At 39.6% G+C, this 20779-nt stretch overlaps 1 protein-coding gene and 1 long non-coding RNA gene across 7 annotated transcripts in view; one reads left to right on the top strand and one right to left on the bottom strand.

Moving 5' to 3' along the window:
- Positions 1-20779, bottom strand: part of LOC134293218 (uncharacterized) — a 171062-nt gene that overhangs the window by 106946 nt on the left and 43337 nt on the right. The window lies entirely within an intron of this gene.
- Positions 7723-20779, top strand: part of cuedc1 (CUE domain containing 1) — a 74385-nt gene continuing 61328 nt past the window's right edge. For 2 of the 6 annotated variants that reach the window (XM_062960154.1, XM_062960155.1), the window contains exons 1-2: positions 7724-8009; positions 9636-9748. The gene's annotated coding sequence lies outside the window, so the exon portion shown is untranslated. Of the gene's footprint in view, positions 8010-9635; positions 9749-20779 lie in introns of all 6 variants that reach the window. The other 4 variants (XM_062960160.1, XM_062960158.1, XM_062960159.1 and 1 more) reach the window with 4 other exon arrangements.

Genomic DNA, 20779 nt, shown 5'->3' with positions numbered 1-20779 from the left:
AACTGGGAGGCAAGGCTTTTGCATTGTTTTGCCAAGTTTTGTGTTTCTGGGGCGTTTAGTTGTGTTGTTATAGTCATGATGCGTTGTTGTGAGTTTTGTGGGTCCGGATTGTGGTTTTGTGTTGTGGTTGTGTTCTTACAACTGGGAGGCAAGGCTTTTGCGTTGTGTTGTCAAATTTTGTATTTCTGGGGCGTTTAGTTGTGTTATAGTCACTATGCGTTGTTGTGAGTTTTGTGGGTCCGGATTGTGGTTTTGTGGTGTAGTTGTGTTGTTAGAACCGGGAGGCAAGGCTTTTGTGTTGTGTTGTCAAGTTTTGTATTTCTGGGGCGTTTAGTTGTGTGCCAAGTTTCGTATTTCTGAGGCGTTTAGTTGTGTTGTTATAGTCACGATGCATTGTTGTGAGTTTTGTGGGTCCGGATTGTGGTTTTGTGGTGTGGTTGTGTTGTTACAACCGGGAGGCAAGTCTTTTGCATTGTGTTGTCAAGTTTTATATTTCTGGGGTGTTTAGTTGTGTGCCAAGTTTCGTATTTCTGGGGTGTTTAGTTGTGTTGTTATAGTCACGATGCGTTGTTGTGAGTTTTATGGGTCCGGATTGTGGTTTTGTGGTGTGGTTGTGTTGTTACAACCTGGAGGGAAGGCTTTTGCATTGTGTTGCCAAGTTTCATATTTCTGGGGTGTTTAGTTGTGTTGTTATTGCATGATGCGTTGTTGTGAGTTTTGTGGGTCCTGTGTGGTTTTGTGGTGTGGTTGTGTTGTTACAACTGGGAGGCAAGGCTTTTGCATTGTGTTGCCAAGTTTTGTATTTCTGGGGCGTTTAGTTGTGTTGTTATCGCATGATGCGTTGTTGTGAGTTTTGTGGGTCCGGATTGTGGTTTTGTGGTGTGGTTGTGTTGTTGTAACCTGGAGGCAAGCCTTTTGCATTGTGTTGCCAAATTTCGTATTTCTGGGATGTTTAGTTTTGTTGTTATAGTCACTGCGCAAACAACTTTATCATTTTATATATATAGATACAATATAACACTAATAATAATACCATATAATAATATTAATTATATATTCTATACTAGCTGTGCCCGGCCACGCGCTGCTGTGGCTTATGGGAATCATTTGTTGACCAGGTGGAATAGAAGTGAATAGCCTTGCTACTTGCAAGCCTGGCCGCTTTCTACCTTGTGGAATTCTTGGTTCGCCAGGTTGAATAGCAATGAATAGTCTCAGTGCAGCAAGTATGAATGCTGCAATTAGTCACCTTGATTAGCATTTAACTGCCTTGTAGCTTAAAAGCCTGGCTGCTTCCTGCCTGGGGGAATCCTTTGTTGGGAGGTGTTAGCTGGTTGTTTCTTTTCTGGAACTGCTATATAATCCAGTTCAAATCAGATAATCTGTATGTTATAGGCAGTGTGGAAGAGGCCTAAGTGAGGCCTAACCCTGCCCGTCCCCAGGCCATTGTGGCTGCGTGGGCTGCTAGGAGATGAAGTGGGTGGAGCCTACTCTTCTAACTGGCAGCAAGGGGAAGAAACAGTTCTTCCTCATCCTTTAATTTGGACTTTATTTTTCTAGATTTTTTTGTTTGAAAGACATATTTTGGATGACTATGTCTTTTATGGCCAAATTTGGTGTGATTTGGTTCAGTGGTTTTACTGTTTACTCCATAATAAAATACACATTACATTATATATAGATATAGATATATAGATATATATAGCTACTAGCTGTGCCCGGCCACGCGTTGCTGTGGTGAAGTCTGGTGGTATGGGAAATAAAGTATTGAGAAATTGGTGGTAGTTAAGGTAAAGGGTCAAGGTTTTCCCCTGACATTAAGTCCAGTTGTGTCTGACTCTGGGGGTTGGTGCTCATCTCCATTTCTAAGCCGAAGAGCCGGCGTTGTCCGTAGACTCCTCCAAGGTCATGTGGGATGACTGCATGGAGCGCTTCCCGCTGGAGCAGTACCTATTGATGCACTCACATTTGCATGTTTTTGAACTTCTGGGTTGGCAGAAGCTGGGGCTAACAGTGGGGGCTCTCTCCGCTCCCCCAATTCAAACCTGTGGCCTTTCGGTCCAGAAGTTCAGCAGCTCAGCGCTTTAACACACTGCGCCATCAGGGGATATTATTTCCTAAAGGTTGTGAATATACAATATTTCTGATTGTTTTTTTTTTGTCTGTTGGAGGCAAGTATGAATGCTGCAATTAGAAAAAATGATTAGAATGTAATGGCCTTGCAGCTTTAAAGCCTGGCTGTTTCCTCCCTGAGTGAATTTTTTTGTTGGGAGGTGTTAGCTGGCCCTTATTCTTTCCTGTCTGGAATTCCCTTGTTTTCAGAGTGGTGTTGTTTGCGATATTTTATGTGCTTCTACTGTCTGTGGCCCTGAGAAAACAGAGGATTTGCCAGACTTTGGTGATGGGAATACTTTGTTGGGAGGTGTTAGCTGGCCCTGATTGTTTCCTTTGTGGAATTTCTCTGTTTATTTACTGTCCTGGTTTTAGAGATTATATTATTCTGCATTATTCTATCCCAGTAATTATTTCATATTAAAGTAGAATCTCACTTATCTAACATTCACTTATACAATGTTCTGGATTATCCAACGCAGTCTGCCTTTTCATAATCAATGTTTTTGTAGTCAGTGTTTTAAATTCATTGTGACATTTTAGTGGTAAATTTGTAAATACAGTACAGTAGAGTCTCACTTATCCAACATAAACGGGCTGGCAGAATACTGGATAAGCGAATATGTTGGATAATAAGGAGGCATTAAGGAAAAACCTATTAAACATCAAATTAGGTTATGATTTTACAAATTAAGCACCAAAATATCATGTTAGACAACGAATTTGGCAGAAAAAGTAGTTCAATACACAGTAATGTTATGTAGAAATTACTGTATTTATGAATTTAGCACCAAAATATCACGATATATTGAAAACATTGACTACAAAAATGCGTTGGATAATCCAGAACATTGGATAAGCGAGTCTTGGATAAGTGAGACTCTACTGTAATTACTACATAGCATTACTGCGCATGGAACTACTTTTTCTGTCAAATTTGTTGTATAATATGATGTTTTGGTGCTTAATTTGTATAACGATTACCTAATTTGATGTTTAATAGGCTTTTCGTTAATCCCTTCTTATTATTCAACATATTCACTTATACTGCTGGCCTGTTTATGTTGGATAAGTGAGAGTCTACTGTATATTTCTAATCTTATATTATCTGCTCAGAACTGGATTATCTGAGGCCCCTTCTTCACAGCTGGATAAAATGCCCACTGAAGTGGATTATATGGCAGTGTGGAGTCAAGATAATCCAGTTCAAAGCAGATAATATAAGATTATAAATGGGTTATATAGCTGTGTTGAAGGGCCTTGAGTCTACACTGCCATATAATCCAGTGCAAATTAGATAATCTGTGGAAGAAGTCTAAGTGAGGCCTAAATCTGCCTGTCCCCTAACTGAAACCTGGCTGTCCCTTGGTTGCTAGGCAACCAAATGGGCAGAGATTAGCCCTCTAAACTGGCAGCAATTGGATAAAAAAATTATTGCTCTCCCTCTAATTAGGACTTTGTTTTTCTTTTCTTTTTGTTGTATCAACCTGGAGGCATGGATGATGGGTTGTGTTGTCAAATTTCTAGGTTGCGGGGCCTGTACTTTTGTTGTTTTGTGAGTTGCCGTGATGCCATCACTCTTTTATATATATAGATTACATATAATATTACTAATAATATTACAGTATAGTGGTATAGTTCAATATAGTAATATATAATGCTAATATTGTGCTATGCTAATAATATAATATATTGTGTGTACATATAATTTGTAAGCCACTCTGAGTCCCCTTTGGGGTGAGAAGGGTGTGATACAAATGTAGTAAATAAATGCAGTAAATAATAAATAAATAAATAAATAAATAAATTTTAGACTTGGGCTCACCCAAAGTCTGAAATGACTTGAAGGCACACAACAACAACAACAACAACAACAACAACAACAACAACAACAACCCTAATTAACTTGACTATCTCATTGGCCAGAAGCAGGACCACACTTCCCATTGAAATCCTGATAAATGTATGTTGGTTAAAATTGTTTTTATTTTTAAATATTGTATTGTTCTTTCATTGTTGTTGTTGTTGTTGTTTTTGCACTACAAATAAGACATATGCAGTGTGCATCGGAATTTGTTTGTATTTTTTTCAAATGATAATCCGGCCCCTCAACAGTCTGAAGGATTGTGGACCGGCCTTCGGCTTAAAAAGTTTGAGGACCTGGACACTTTCATATAATCCAGTTCAAATCTGATAATCTGTATTTTATAGGCAGTGGGGAAGAGGCCTATGTGAGGCTTAACTCTGCCTGTCCCCTGGGGCTGAGTGGGTTGCTAGGAGACCAAGTGGGCAGAGCTTAGCCTTCGAACTGGCAGCAATTGGATAAAAACAATTATTCTTCTCCCTCTAATTAGGACTTTATTTTTCTTTTCTTTTTGTTGTATGAACGTAGAGGCACGGATGAGGGGCTGTGCTGCCAAGTTTAGTGTTTCTGGGATGTGTAGTTTTGTTGTTTTGTCCTAGGCCGAAATTTCATTACCCTTATATTATAGATATTGTTGTGACCATGGTTTTGGCTTTCAGCTGAGGTTAAATAGCTTGGATGATTTTCACTACGGTGGGAAGTTTCCCATCAAGGAGATGGGGTATCATAGCGATGAAGACGGAGAATAAGGTTGGGGCAAGAACACAATCCTTTTTTGTTGAATGTCTTTCGGGCTGTGTGGCCATGTTCCAGAAGTATTCTCTCCTGACGTTTCGCCCACATCTATGGCAGGCATCCTCGGAGGTTGTGAGGTATGGAGAAACTAAGTAAGGAAAGGATAGAATATATATCTGTGGAGAGTCCAGGGTGTGGCAAGAGTCCTTTGTCACTGGGAAGCCAGCATTAATGTTTCAGTTAATCACCCTAATTAGCATTGGAAAGGTTTTGTCTCTTGCCTGGGGGTATCCTTTGTTTAGTCATTAGCGTCCTTGGGTCTCCTCTGCCCTCAGAGTGTTGGTTCCCATCTACTGTTTTGATTTTAGAGTTTTATAATACTGGTAGCCAGATTTTGTTCATTTTCATGGTTTCCTCCTTTCTGTTGAAGTTGTCCACATGCTTGTGGATTTCAATGGCTTCTCTGTGTAGTCTGACATGATAGTTGCTGGAATGGTCCAGCATTTCTGTGTTCTCAAATAATATCCTGTGTCCAGGCTGGTTCGTCTTGTGCTCTGCTATGGCTGATTTCTCTGGTTGAATTAGTCTGCAGTGCCTTTCATGTTCTTTGACTCTTGTTTGGGCAATGCTGTATTTGGTGGTCCCTATGTAGACATGTCCACAGCTGCATGGTATCCGGTAGACTCCTGCAGAGGAGAGAGGATCCCTCTTGCCTTTCGCTGACCGTAGCATTTGTTGGATTTTCTTTGTGGGTCTGTAGATAGTTTGTAGCAGGGGTCCCCAAACTAAGGCCCGGGGGCCGGATGCGGCCCTCCAAGCTCATTTACCTGCCCCCCGCCCTCAGTTTTATAATATAATATTTTTATATCAGTTTTAATAATATAATATATTGTATACACATATAATATTGATAATAATATTATGTTATACAATATAATACTAATAATAATACCATATAATAATATTAATTATATGTTATATATTACATATTATATAATGGTATAGTGGTATATTTCAATATATTAATATATAATGCTAATATATATAAGGCCATATATTTGAATTTGACTACACAGTGTGTACAGAATCTTGTATTACATTTGACTAAAAAAGAAAGCTCATTCTCAAGCTTTCATTGTAATCAGATTTATTAGGTTAGGAATTGCTTATGCTATCTGTTTTGCAAATTTCATAGATTAGATTAGGTATGTATATGTATGTGTATTTTAATATATTGTTTTATGGTTCCCGTCCCCTTGATCTGGTCATGTAAGTGTGATTTATTGTTATAATTGTATTATTTTACGTACTTTGTTTAATAATGTGTATTATGTTGTTATGTAATGTTTGTGTTGCTTTTATGACTGTAAACCGCCCTGAGTCCCATCCGGGAGATAGGGCGGTAAATAAATAAAGTTTTATTATTATTATTATTATTATTATTATTATTATTATTATTATTATTATTGTGCTATGCTAATAATATAATGTATTGTATGTACATACAGCTGCTCTGAGTCCCCTTCTGGGTGAGAAGGGTGGGATATAAATGTAGTAAATAAATGCAGTAAATAAATAATTAATTTTAAACTTAGGCTTGGCCAAAGTCTGAAATGACTTGAAGGCACACAACAACAACAACAACAATCCTAATTAACTTGACTATCATTGGCCAATAGCAGGCCCACACTTCCCATTGAAATCCTAATAGGTTTATGTTGGTTAAAATTGTTTTCATTTTTAAATATTGTATTGTTCTTTCGTTGTTGTTGTTGTTGCACTACAAATAAGACATGTGCAGTATGCATAGGAATTTTTTCATTTTTTGTTTTTTTTTCAAATGATAATTTGGCCCCTCAACAGTCTGAAAGATAGTAGACCGGCCCTCTGCTTCAAAAGTTTGAGGACCCCTGGTTTGTAGGTTGTGCTTCTTCATGTGATGCCTCATGGGCCTTGAAGTCCCGCTCCTAGTGTCTCTGTGGCAGATGAGGATGAAAACATGGGGTTTTCTCCGGATCAACAACAGCCGGAATCCTTTCAGTTGCCTGATGTTGGTGTTTTCGCCCAAGAAGCAATTAAAAAAGACCTTGAGCAATCCTCGCCTCCTTTTGCCAGGAGACAGTCCTATACTGCGGAAAGGAGGGAAAGGGAGCAGATTCGCAGGAGTCTGAGAATCGCAGCTAAACAAGACACTGATTAGCCATGCTTCCCTTGGGAAAATCTAGGGAGTCTCACATCTGGAGAAAACTGGGTTTCCTTTTCCGTTCTCTAGGGAAAGAGAACGCTGGACACCTGTTTGGCGGGAAAACGAGACCCAGATATAGGTACCTGGCACGGTTGGATCCGTGCGGAGTCAACAGAGCAGCTTCAGGAGTGATTTTGGTTCCAGCCTAGTGTGGACTTCGCAAGTCCGCAACCCCAGCTTCCTTGCCTTGCCAATCCAAGTAATCAAGAACTGTCTTGTCTTTCCAAGTATTCAAGAATTGCCTCGCTTTGCTCCTAGCCACGGACCTTGCTCCAAGAATCAAGTCTTGCCTTATACTTTGTTGTGGTTTTTACCTTGGACCCTGAAGACCCTGGACGTTTCCCCTCACTATTGCTTGGCAATAGTGGGTGTTTCGGATGGGATTTAACTTTGAACTCTAATATCATTTATTGGACAAAACATTTCTGGACTATATTTGGCCTCATTTGAAAGGTCTGTTTCTGGACTACATTTTCTACTTGTTTTTATTATTCTTATATATTTCCTTAATTAAGATATTCGATAGTTATTGGCCTCCATGTCTGGTTCTTGGTGCTCTGAAGCCTTGGGCGTGACACTTCATCAGTTTGCCTATGCGGTCAGTGGTTCCCTGTGATCCCGGCCATGAAAGCCTTCGACAACACAATCCTGTTTGAGACCTGATTCCCTTTGGGAGCCAGAGCATGCCACTGGTGGCCTTCCTGTGGGGAGGGGTGTGTTCCAGCTGCAGTGCAAGCAAGTGGCCACCAGGCCTGTGCTTGGAGGGAAGGGAAGGAGGAAGGGGAAGGGGGAGGAGAAGAGCAGGAACAGCGCCCAGAGCCCGCCTGGCCTGAGCCCTTCTCCAGCCTGGAGGGCTTGTGCTGGATCCCCGGATCCCTTTCCGCACCCCTTTAGAGGCGAGACAACACCCTGAAGAAGGCCACTCCAAGAAGGGAAGGGCGAGGAGAGGGGAGGAAGGGAGGATCTTCCCCCCCAGCAGAGCCATCTGTAAGCATTTCTCTCCTCCAAAGAGATCAGCCTCTAAGCCTTGTGTTGTCTTCTTCCCTCCTCTGGGTAAGCGTTTGCATTGCATTTGTTGGTCTGTTCCCCATTCTTCCTCCTGATCCGCTTCCCTTTGTGTGGCTTTCCAATTTCCCAGAGATTCCCAGTCTTCTCAAGACCCCCGCTTTCCCAATTTTCCATTTATCCTCCCCTTTTTTTTCCCCAGGCCCTTTCCTCTCTGGAAGCCTTTTCCAGCACCCCACACCACTGCTTTCATGGGAAAAAAGGGGGCGTGAGGATGCGAGAAAGAGGGGTGCTTTGGGGGAGAGAAAAAATGGGTGGAGGAGGGCATGGAGGAAGGTGGTTTCTTCCTTGGATCCAGATGAATCCGTGATTCTTTTGGGTCACACACTCCTCCCACCCTTTCCACTGCGAGAGAAGGCAGCAGGGTGTCTTTCCGCTTTCCTCCCAAAATTGAGGAGGCTTGCTTAGAAAATAGGGGAAGATATAGTGATCGAAATATTTATGATTACCCTTGTGAACTGCATGTTAAGCAACAGTTCTCTGGACACTGTGCAAAAATATAAAAGGCCAAGCCGGAACGTATTGCCTAGTGATAATAATAATAATAATAATTAATAATAATAATAATAATTTTGTCCGACATGTGATCTTATACAACAGCCAGCAGAGTGTCTGCTGTCGACTCATCTTGTTGTGTTTCAAATAACAATAATAATATAATAATAATAATGTCCGACATGTGATCCATTACAACAGCCAGCAGAGTGTCTGCTGTGGACCCATCTTGTCGTGTTTCAAATAATAATAATAATAATTGTGTCCGACATGTGATCCAATACAACAGCCAGCAGAGTGTCTGCTGTGAACTCATCTTGTGTTTCTAATAATAATAATAATAATAATAATAATAATAATAATAATTGTGTCTGACGTGTGATCCAATACGTGTCTGCTGTGAACTCATCTTGTTGTGTTTCTAATAATAATAATAATAATAATAATAATAATAATAATAGTGTCTGACGTGTGATCCAATACGTGTCTGCAGTGGACTCATCTTGTGTTTCTAATAATAATAATAATAATAATAATAATAATAATAATAATAATAATAATAACAATTGTGTCCGACATGTGATCCAATATAACAGCCAGCAGAGTGTCTGCTGTGGACTCATCTTGTTGTATTTCAAATAATAATAATAATAATAATTGTGTCTGATGTGTGATCCAATGCGTGTCTTCATAATTGTTGTGTTTCTAGTAATAATAATAATAATAATAATAATAATAATAATAATAATAATAATAATAATAATTGTGTCCGACGTGTGATCCAATACAACAGCCAGCAGAATGTCTGCTGTGGACCCATCTTGTTGTGTTTCAAATAAAATAATAATAATAATAATAATAATAATAATAATAATAATAATAATAATAATAGTTGTGTCTGACGTGTGATCCAATACAACAGCCAGCAGAGTGTCTGCTGTGGACTCATCTTGTTGTGTTTCAAATAATAATAATAAAAATAAATTTTATTTGTATACTGCCCTATATCCCCGGAGGGACTCAGGGCCGTTTCCAACATGTAAAGCAAACATTAAATTGCTGAAAAGAAAACTTAGAAAACTCAGTAACTGAAACCAATACTGTAATTTGTTGTTGAAGGCTTCCATGATTGCTGTGAGTTTCTGGCCATGTTCCGGAAGCATTCTCTCCTGACATTTCACCCACATCTATGGCAGGCATCCTCAGAGGTTGTGCGGTCTGTTGGAAACTAGGTATGTGCAGTTTATATATCTGGAATAATGTCCAGGGTGGGAGAAAGAACTCTTTTATCTATTGGAGACGAGTCTGAATGTTGCAATTGGTCACCTTGATTAGCATTGAATGGCTTGGCAGCTTCAAAGCCTGGGTGTTTCCTGCCTGGGGGAATCCTTGGTTGAACGGTATTAGCTGGCACTGATTGTTTCTTGTCTGGAATGTATTTATTTATTTATTTATTAGCGGCATTTATATCCCGCTCTTCTCACCCCAAAGGGGACTCAGGGCGGCTTACAAGTTTTATACATACAGTAGAGTTTCACTTATCCAAGACTCGCTTATCCAAGGTTCTGGATTATCCAAGGCATTTTTGTAATCAATGTTTTCAATATATCATGATACTTTAGTGCTAAATTCGTAAATACAGTAATTACAATATAACATTACTGCGTATTGAACTACTTTTTCTGTCAAATTTGTTGTACAGTATAACGATGTTTTGGTGCTTAATTTGTAAAATCATAACCTAATTTTATGTTTAATAGGCTTTTCCTTAATCCCTCCTTATTATCCAAGATATTCGCTAATCCAAGGTTCTGCCAGCCTGTTTATGTTGGATAAGTGAGATTCTACTGTAATATATAATAATAATATATATAATGGATCTGGGTCACACTTGGTGTATTATTATTATAAGTACAGTGGAGTCTCATTTATCCAACATAAACTGGCCGGCAGACTGTTGAATAAGCAAATATGTTGGATAATAAGGAGGCATTAAGAAGAAACCTATTAAACATCAAATTAGGTTATGATTTTACAAATTAAGCACCAAAACATCATGTTGTACAACAAATTTGACAGAAAAAGTAGTTCAATACGCAGTAATGTTATGTTGTAATTACTGAATTTACGAATTTAGCACCAAAATATCATGTTGTACAACAAATTTGACAGAAAAAGTAGTTCAATACGCAGTAATGTTATGTTGTAATTACTGTATTTACGAATTTAGCACCAAAATATCATGTTGTATTGAAAACATTGACTACAAAAATGGCTTGGATAATCCAGAACATTGGATAAGTGAGTGTTGGATAAGTGAAACTCTACTGTATTAGCATAGCACAATATAAGCGTTATAGATTACTGTATTGTACTACGCCACTATATTGCAATAATATTAGTAATATTACATGTAATATAAATATACAATTATGAAAGTTTATTATGATTGCATTATAATATTATCAATGTTCTATGTATATACAATATATTATATTATTAGTATAGCATGAGTATTATATATTATTATATTGTTAAATTGACACAGGAGACATGGTGGAATTATGTCTTCTTGGCCCCCTTCTTCACTCTGGCCCAGAGTGACAGTTCCCCTGTTTTCTGAGTGTTGTTTTTTATTTACTGTCTTGATTTTAGAGTATTTTTTTAATACTGGTAGCCAGATTTGGTTCATTTTCATGGTTTCCTCCTTTCTGTTGAGATTGTCCGCATGCTTGTGGATTTCAGTGGCTTCTCTGTGTCATCTGACATTGTGGTTGTTAGAGTGGTCCAGCATTTGTGTGTTCTCAGATAATATCCTGTGTCCAGGTTGGTTCATCAAGGGCTCTGCTATGGCTGACTTTTCTGGTTGAATTAGTCTGTGGTGCCTTTCATGTTACTTGTTTTGTGTTTGGGCAATGCTGTGTTTGGTGGTCCCTATGTAGACTTGCCCACAGCTGCATGGTACAAGCTGCCTCGAGTCTCTTCAGGAAGATCGAGGCGGGGTATAAAAATAAAGAAGTTGTTGTTCTTGTTGTTGTTGTTGGGTGATCTCCATAGAGACAACTAGCAGGGAAAAAATTAGCACTAATACACTCTGAGCATAATTTAACATCTAAGAGGACTAGTGTCTTAACTGTTCTGTGTCAAGATGATGAGAGTTGCAGTCACATTATCAATACTTTGGTACACGTCAATACCTTGCACATTGCTGCAGCCAATCTGGTTCCCTTAAGCGAGACCTGAATGATTGATGACATTTCACCTCTTCCCTAAACCAGGAACAGTGAGGCACCTGATGACAAGAGTAATTGTTTTAAAAAGGGAACCCAACATACATACTATTCTAACACAGGGGTCCTCAAACTTTTAAAGCAGAGGGCCGGTCCACAATCCTTCAGACTGTGGAGGGGCCGAATTATCATTTGGGGAAAAAAAAACGAGCAAATTCCTATGCACACTTCACATGTCTTATTTGTAGTGCAAAACAACAACAATGAAAGTACAATACAATATTTAAAAATGAAAACAATTGTAACCAACATAAACCTATCAGGATTTCAATGGGAACTGTGGGCCTGCTTTCGGCCAATGAGATAGTCAAGTTAATTAGGATTGTTGTTGTTGTGTGCCTTTAAGTCATTTCAGACTTTGGGCGAGCTTAAGTCTTATTTATTCATTTACTACATTTATTTATTATATTTATATCCCGCCCTTCTCACCCTGAAGGGGACTCAGAGCATCTGTATGCACATGCAATATATTATATTATTAGCATAGCACAATATTAGCATTATATATTACTATATTGAACTATACTGTAATATTATATGTAACTAGCTGTGCCCGGCCACGCGTTGCTGTGGCGTTGTCTGGTGGTGTTGGTGAGAACTTGTTGAGGTAGTGGTGGTATTGAATGTCTGTTGTATGGTTGTCTTTATGTTTAGTATGCATTTGGTTGTTTGTGTACTGTGAAAGTGGTGAGGGTAGAAGGGGGGGTCTATGTCCCTGTGTAGTATTGTATAGTATTTATACGTTGTCCATGTGTTGTGAATGCTTGGATTGTGTCCTGCTGCATAGTAGAAAGGGTTGGGCTGGATGGCCCTTTGGGGTCTCTCCAAACTCTTGGATTCTATGCTTCTATTATTATTATTATTATTATTATTATTATTATTATTATTATCATCATCATCTTCATCATCATTATTATGTAGAAACTGGGTGGCCATCTGTCAGGAGTGCTTGGATTGTGTCCTCCTGCATGGTAGAAGGAAGTTGATCTGGATGATCCTTAGGGGTCACTCCAAACCTTAGGATTGTATGATGATGTTGTTGTTGTTGTTGTTGTTAGTAGTAGTAGTATTGAGAGGCTGGGTGGGAGTGCTTGGATTGTGTCCTGCACGGCAGAATTGGGTTGGACTGGATGGCCTTTAGGGGTCTCTCCTAACTGTCTGATTCTATGATTCGATTTGTATTATTATTGTGCAGATCTTGGATGGCCATCTGTCAGGAGTGCTTGATTTGTGTCGTCCAACACTCTGGATTATCCAACACAGTCTGCCTTTTAGTAGTCAATGTTTTAAATTCATTGTGAACTTAGCCTTGTAACTGGCAGCAATTGGAACTTAGCCTTTGTAACTGGCAGCAATTGGATAAAAACTATTATTCCTCTCCCTGTAATTAGGACTTTATTTTTCTTTTCTTTTTGTTGTATCAACCTAGAGGCGTGGATGATGGGTTGTGTTGTCAAATTTCGAGGTGGGGGGGCCTGTAGTTTTGTTGTTTTGTCCGCTGCCCTGATGCCATCACTCTTTTATATATATAGATATATATCATATAATTAATATTATTATATGGTATTATTAGTATTATATTGTATAACATTATATTATTATCAATATTATATGTATATACAATATATTATATTATTTAAAATGATATAAAAATATTATATTATAAAACTGAGGGCGGGGGCCAGGTAAATGAGCTTGGAGGGCCGCATCCGGCCCCCGGGCCTTAGTTTGAGGACCCCTGTTCTAACACATTCAAAGAAAAAGCCATTGAAAAGCATATCAGGAACAAAAGGAAAGCTTATACCCCCAGCAACCGCTAAACACCCACCTATATAGAAAAACATATCCTTTTCATCAGAAGAAACCAGAGAAATGGAGATGCCAATTTCCCCGCTAGAAATTTGATCAAGGAGCAATATTTCAAATGCGGAATGAATGGGAAGAGAAGGGATTTCCACCAAGGTTTAAAGTCCTGTCCTGAGATGAACTTTGCGTTCAGTTGCCAAATTAAATTTCCAGAAAGTAGCCTGTTTCTAAGAGCATTCCCTCTCTCTCTGTAGTTTAAATACCCACGGAAACGATCCTCATATGAACAGCAGAGATTTTTGTTTTTAAAATAATGGGCTTTTGTTGTATCTGGAGGTTCCTATAACACATTTTCATAATAGGCGAACAGGATAATCCTAGCCATGCTTTCTTTGGAGACCCATGGCCATCCTAAGGTGAACCCGATATGGGGTTTTCTGGGTGTGTTACTCCCCATAGCCACCCAATGGGTTTCCAAGGGTGTTTGACTCCCCATAGTTACCGAATGGGTTTCCAAAGGTGTTTGACTCCCCATAGTCACCCAATGGGTTTCCAAGGGCGTTTGACTCCCCATAGTCACCCAATGGGTTTCCAAAGGTGTTTGACTCCCCATAGTCACCCAATGGGTTTCCAAAGGTGTTTGACTCCCCATAGTCACCCAATGGGTTTCCAAGGGTGTGTGACTCCCCATAGTCACCCAATGGGTTTCCAAGGGTGTGTGACTCCCCATAGTCACCCAATGGGTTTCCAAAGGTGTTTGACTCCCCATAGTCACCCAATGGGTTTCCAAGGGCGTTTGACTCCCCATAGTCACCCAATGGGTTTCCAAAGGTGTTTGACTCCCCATAGTCACCCAATGGGTTTCCAAAGGTGTTTGACTCCCCATAGTCACCCAATGGGTTTCCAAAGGTGTTTGACTCCCCATAGTCACCCAATGGGTTTCCAAGGGCGTTTGACTCCCCATAGTCACCCAATGGGTTTCCAAGGGTGTGTGACTCCCCATAGTCACCCAATGGGTTTCCAAAGGTGTTTGACTCCCCATAGTCACCCAATGGGTTTCCAAGGGTGTGTGACTCCCCATAGTCACCCAATGGGTTTCCAAGGGTGTGTGACTCCCCATAGTCATCCAATGGGTTTCCAAGGGTGTTTGACTCCCCATAGTCACCCAATGGGTTTCCAAGGGTGTGTGACTCCCCATAGTCACCCAATGGGTTTCCAAGGGTGTGTGACTCCCCATAGCCATCCAATGGGTTTCCAAGGGTGTGTGACTCCCCATAGCCATCCAATGGGTTTCCAAGGGTGTTTGCCTCCCCATAGTCACCGAATGGGTTTCCAAGGGTGTGTGACTCCCCATAGCCATCCAATGGGTTTCCAAGGGTGTTTGCCTCCCCATAGTCACCGAATGGGTTTCCAAGGGTGTTTGACTCCCCATAGTCACCCAGTGGGTTTCCAAGGGTGTGTGACTCCCCATAGTCACCCAATGGGTTTCCAAGGGTGTGTGACTCCCCATAGTCACCCAATGGGTTTCCAAGGGTGTGTGACTCCCCATAGTCACCCATTGGGTTTCCAAGGGTGTGTGACTCCCCATAGTCACCCAATGGGTTTCCAAGGATGTGTGACTCCCCATAGTCACCCAATGGGTTTCCAAGGGTTTGTGACTCCCCATAGTCACCCAATGGGTTTCCAAGGGTGTGTGACTCCCCATAGTCACCCAATGGGTTTCCAAGGGTGTGTGACTCCCCATAGTCACCCAATGGGTTTCCAAAGGTGTTTGACTCCCCATAGTCACCCAATGGGTTTCCAAGGGTGTTTGACTCCCCATAGTCACCCAATGGGTTTCCAAGGGTGTGTGACTCCCCATAGTCACCCAAGGGGTTTCCAAGGGTGTTTGACTCCCTATAGTCACCCAATGGGTTTCCAAGGGTGTGTGACAGAAAAAGTAGTTCAATATGCAGTAATGTTATGTTGTAATTACTGTATTTATGAATTACCACCAAAATATCACGATATATTGAAAACATTGACTACAAAAATGGCTCGGATAATCCAGAAGCTTGGATAAGCGAAGCTTGGATGAGATTCTACTGTATATGTATATACAATACATTATATATTTATACATTATTATAAATTATATATATGTAAAATTAGCATATCGTGCAAATATATGCAAATATAGATATTCCAAAATCTGTAAAAAAAATCTAAAATCCAAAACACATTTGGTCTCAAAAATTTTGGATAAGGGAGAATCAACCTCTACATTTAGTAAATACATAAATCTGATCTGGCGACACAATTTTGAGATTTTACGTTGTGAGGCTGTTTCGCAAACTTTCTGGTTTCTTTGACATGTTTTCTTTGTTGTATCATGTATCCTTGCACTTTGATGTGTTTTTAAAACTCTTAAGTGGCAAAATGTAGAGAAGTTTGGTTACAAAATAATAATAATAATAATAATAATAATAATAATAATAATAATAATAATAACAGGAAAAACTCAGCCGCTATCAGGACCTCAAGATTGAACTTCAAAGACTCTGGCAGAAACCAGTGCAGGTGGTCCCGGTGGTGATTGGCACACTGGGTGCTGTGCCAAAAGATCTCAGCCAGCATTTGGAAACAATAGACATTGACAAAATTACGATCTGCCAACTGCAAAAGGCCACCCTGCTGGGATCTGCACGCATCATCCGAAAATACATCACACAGTCCTAGACACTTGGGAAGTGTTCGACTTGTGGTTTTGTGAAACGAAATCCAGCATGTCTATCTTGTTTGCTGTGTCATACAATGTCGTTGTGTCAATAATAACAATAATAATAATAATTTTATTCTTATATCCCGGCACCATCTCCCCAAAGGGACTTGGAGCGGCTTACACATGGCACAACAGTGCCTAAAAACAGAACATAAAATAAAACACAGTATAAAATGCAATTAAATAAAACTAATAGACATGCTGAGAGTCATCTCCGACTCTTCGTGACCTCATGGACCAGTCCTCATGGACACTAATAGACATATAAATCAACAATTTGAAACTCAATTAAAACGGTGTTCATCTGGTGGTAAGCTACTGTAAAGGATATATTGAAGAGACGTTTTCAGTAATATTTTTGCCCTTAGTTTGTTGGCTCACTCTCTGCCCCTTTGTGGAATTCTTTTGTCCTTCCTGCCGAACAGGAGTGGCCCTATTTGGCCCGCTGCAAGCTCCAGCACGCAGCCAAACAGGATATTCAAGGTGTCAGTCTTCCAGGAAAATTATTTACAGTATTTATATTCCGCTCTTCTTTCTCACCCCGAAGGGGACTCAGGGCGGGTCACAATGCACATATACATGGCAAGTATTCAAGACATACAACATATATAGACACACACAGAGGCAATCTAACATTTTCCGGCTTCATGAAGATATGCTCGATTCCGGCCACAGGGGAGCTGCCACTTCACCGTCCACTTGTGACACTGAGTCCTTTATGGGGGACTTCCTCATTATTCCGCACACTGCTGGAAGTTTTTATGGTGTTGTAAATTAGTTAAATTAGCCTCCCTGCATAAAGCGGTACCTAAATACCAACCTGAGAGTCAGGAAGATAGTTCCATCTTGTCTCCTGTGCCATAGCAACATGTTATGCTAATTTTATACACACACACACACACACACACACATATATATACATACAATGATTTATAAATATATAATTGATAATAATATTATAATGTAATACAATATTATACTAATAATAATACAATATAATAATATTAATTATATATTATATAGTACACTATCTGTGCCCGGCCACGCGTTACTGTGGCGTTGTCTGGTGGTGTTGGTGAGAAATTGTTGAGGTAGTGGTGGTATTGAATGTCTGTTGTATGGTTGTTTTTATGTTTAGTATGCACACTGAAGTGGATTATATGGCAGTGTGGAGTCAAGATAATCCAGTTCAAAGCAGATAATATAAGATTCTAAATGAGTTATATAGATGTGGAAGGGCCTTGAGTCGACACTGCCATATAATCCAGTTAAAATCTGATAATCTGTAGAAGAGGCCTAAGTGAGGTCTAACTGTTCCTGTCCCCTGGGCTGAATAGGTTGCTAGGAGATCAAGTGGGCGGAGCTTAGCATTCAAACTGGCAGCAATTGGATAAAAACTATTATTCCTCTCCCTCTAATTAGGACTTTATTTTTCTTTTCTTTTTGTTGTATCAACTTAGAGCCGTGAATGATGGGTTGTGTTGTCAAATTTCGAGGTTGGGGGGCCTGTAGTTTTGTTGTTTTGTCAGTTGCCATGATGCCATCACTCATATATATATATATACACATATACATATACACACACACACATACATACATACAATGATTTATAAATATATAATATATTGTATATACATATAATATTGATAATAATATTATAATGTAATACAATATTATACTACTAATAATACAATATAATAATATTAATTATATATTATATATTAAATGTAATATTACTAATAATATTACCCTATAACGATATAGTACAATATAGTAATTTAATGCTTATATTGTGCTATTCTAATAATATATTGTATGTTCATTTGATTTGTAAGCCGCTCTGAATCCCCTTCGGGGTGAGAAGCGCAGGATATAAATGTAGTAAATAACTAAATAAATTTCCTACTTGACAGATGCAACTGTCTTTCGGGCTGCATAGGTCAACAGCAAGCTAGACATCAATGTAGGATATCAATGTAGTAAATTATAAATAAATATAAATATACAATTATAATAGTGTGTTATTATTATATTGCATTAAAATATAATATCATCATCAATATTATATGTATTGCCATGATGTTCTAAGGAAGGCCAGGCAAAGAGGGGCGTGAGCTGGAGTAGGGAGAAAGGAGTCCTTAAGATGATATATAAACCCACAAACGCTCATACATAATACGAATTAGAGATCTAGATTGGGTCAGCTACGTGGGGTCCCATATAAGAGAAACGTGGAATATCAATCAATAACTCGCCATGAGTATAAGCAGGGGTCCCCAAATTAAGGCCTGGAGGCCGGATGCAGCCCATCGAAGCCATTTATCCGGCCCCCATGGCACAAGGGCAGAAGGGGTTGGGCTAAATGACCTAAGGGGTCTCTTCTTCTCTTACAACCCTTATTATTATTATTATTATTATTATGACACAGCAAACTAGATAGGTATGCTGGATTTCGTTTCACAAAATCACAAGTCGAACACTTCCCAAGTGTCTAGGACTGTGTGATGTATTTTCGGATGATGCGTGCAGATCCCAGTCGGGTGGCCTTTTGCAGTTGGCAGATCGTAATTTTGCCTATTATTATTATTATTATTATTTGAAATGCAACAAGATGAGTCCACAGCAGACACTCTGCTGGCTGTTGTATTGGATCACACATCGGACACTTCTCAAGTGTCTAGGACTTTGTAATGTATCGGTGAATAATGCGGGCAGATCCAAGTAAGGTGGCCTTCTGCAGCTGACAGATGGTAATTTTGTCAGTGCCGATTGTGTTTAAGTGCAGGCCAAGGTCTTTAGGCACTGCAGCCAGTGTGCTGATCACCACTGGGACCACCTTGATTGGCTTGCAGTTTGATCTTTAAATCCTCATATTGTGTCAGCTTTTCCAATTGTTTCTACTCAATCTTGCTGTACCCTAGGATTGCAACATTGACAATCCATACTTTGTCTTTTAATTGAGAATTATTATTATTATTATTAACATTGAGGCTGGGTGGCCATCTGTCAGGGATGCTTTGCTTGTGCTTTTGATGCACAAGGCTGAAGGGGGTTGGACTAAATAGCCCAAGAGGTCTCTTCCAACCCTCTTTATTATTATTATTATTATTATTATTATTATTATTATTATTATTAACATTGAGGCTGGGTGGCCATCTGTCAGGGGTGCTTTGCTTGTGCTTTCGGTGCACAAAGGCAGAAAGGGATCGGACTCAATGGCCCAAGGGGTCTCTTCCAACCCTCTTTATTATTATTATTATTATTATTATTATTATTATTATTATTATTATTATTATTATTAACATTGAGGCTGGGTGGCCATCTGTCAGGGGTGCTTTGCTTGTGCTTTCGGTGCACAAAGGCAGAAGGGGATTGGACTCAATGGCCCAAAGGGTCTCTTCCAACCCTCTTTTTATTGTTGTTGTTGTTATTGTTATTATTATTCATTATTATTATTATTGCTCGGCCCACTATAGTCCGGCCCTCCAACGGTCCGAAGGATCATGAACTGGCCCCGTTTAAAAAGTTTGGGGACCCCTGAGTATAAGCAACATTGGCTCCTCGGCCATCCTTCTTGCTGCTCCAGAGCTGCTTGCCCTCCTTCCGCAGAACCAGCTGCTGTGGAGGATGAGTAGATAATTCATGTCAGCAGCTGGTATGGAGGATTTTTTGTTTCGTTTTTGTTCTTAATCCTGGGGAAATAGAAACCATTGCCTGAGCAATTCTGTTCAACGCTAATTTTGTCAACCTGTAGCCCTCTAGGACATGTTAAGGCAACTCTTTCAGGAGTGAATTTCCCTCCTAGGGGGTAGATTTCTCTCACTTCCTGTTGTCCCACCCCTATTTGTAACTATGAGTGGTTTGCAAGTTGGATGTTTGTAACCCAGGGACAGCCTGTATTCATTTTGATGCTCATGTATGAATAAGCAACCTTGTTGCAGGCTTGTTTCCTTCCCATTCTTTGAAAGCTTGGAATCCATTCCGCATGGGATGAAAACAAATCAATACATATTTATTTATTTGTTTATTTGCGACATTTATATCCCTTCCTTTTCATCCTGAAGGGGACTCGGGCGGCTTACAAGTTATATGTACCTACAATATATTATACTAGCTGTGCCTGGCCACGCGTTGCTGTGGCGAAGTATGATGGTATGGGAAATAAAGTATTGAGGAATTGGTGGTAGTTAAGGTCAAGGGTAAAGGTTTTCTCCTGACATTAAGTCCAGTTGTGTCCGACTGCACACTGAAGTGGATTATATGGCAGTGTGGAGTCAAGATAATCCAGTGCAAAGCAGATAATATAAGATTATAAATGGGTTATATACACTGCCATATAATCCAGTGCAAATTAGATAATCTGTGGAAGAGGCCTAAGTGAGGCCTAAGTCTGCCTGTCCCCTAAC

This window comes from Anolis carolinensis, unplaced genomic scaffold (genome assembly GCF_035594765.1).
Source record: "Anolis carolinensis isolate JA03-04 unplaced genomic scaffold, rAnoCar3.1.pri scaffold_7, whole genome shotgun sequence".
NCBI lineage: Eukaryota > Metazoa > Chordata > Lepidosauria > Squamata > Dactyloidae > Anolis > Anolis carolinensis.
Note: the sequence above shows the minus strand (reverse complement) of the source record. Positions and strands in the feature narration are given on the sequence as shown.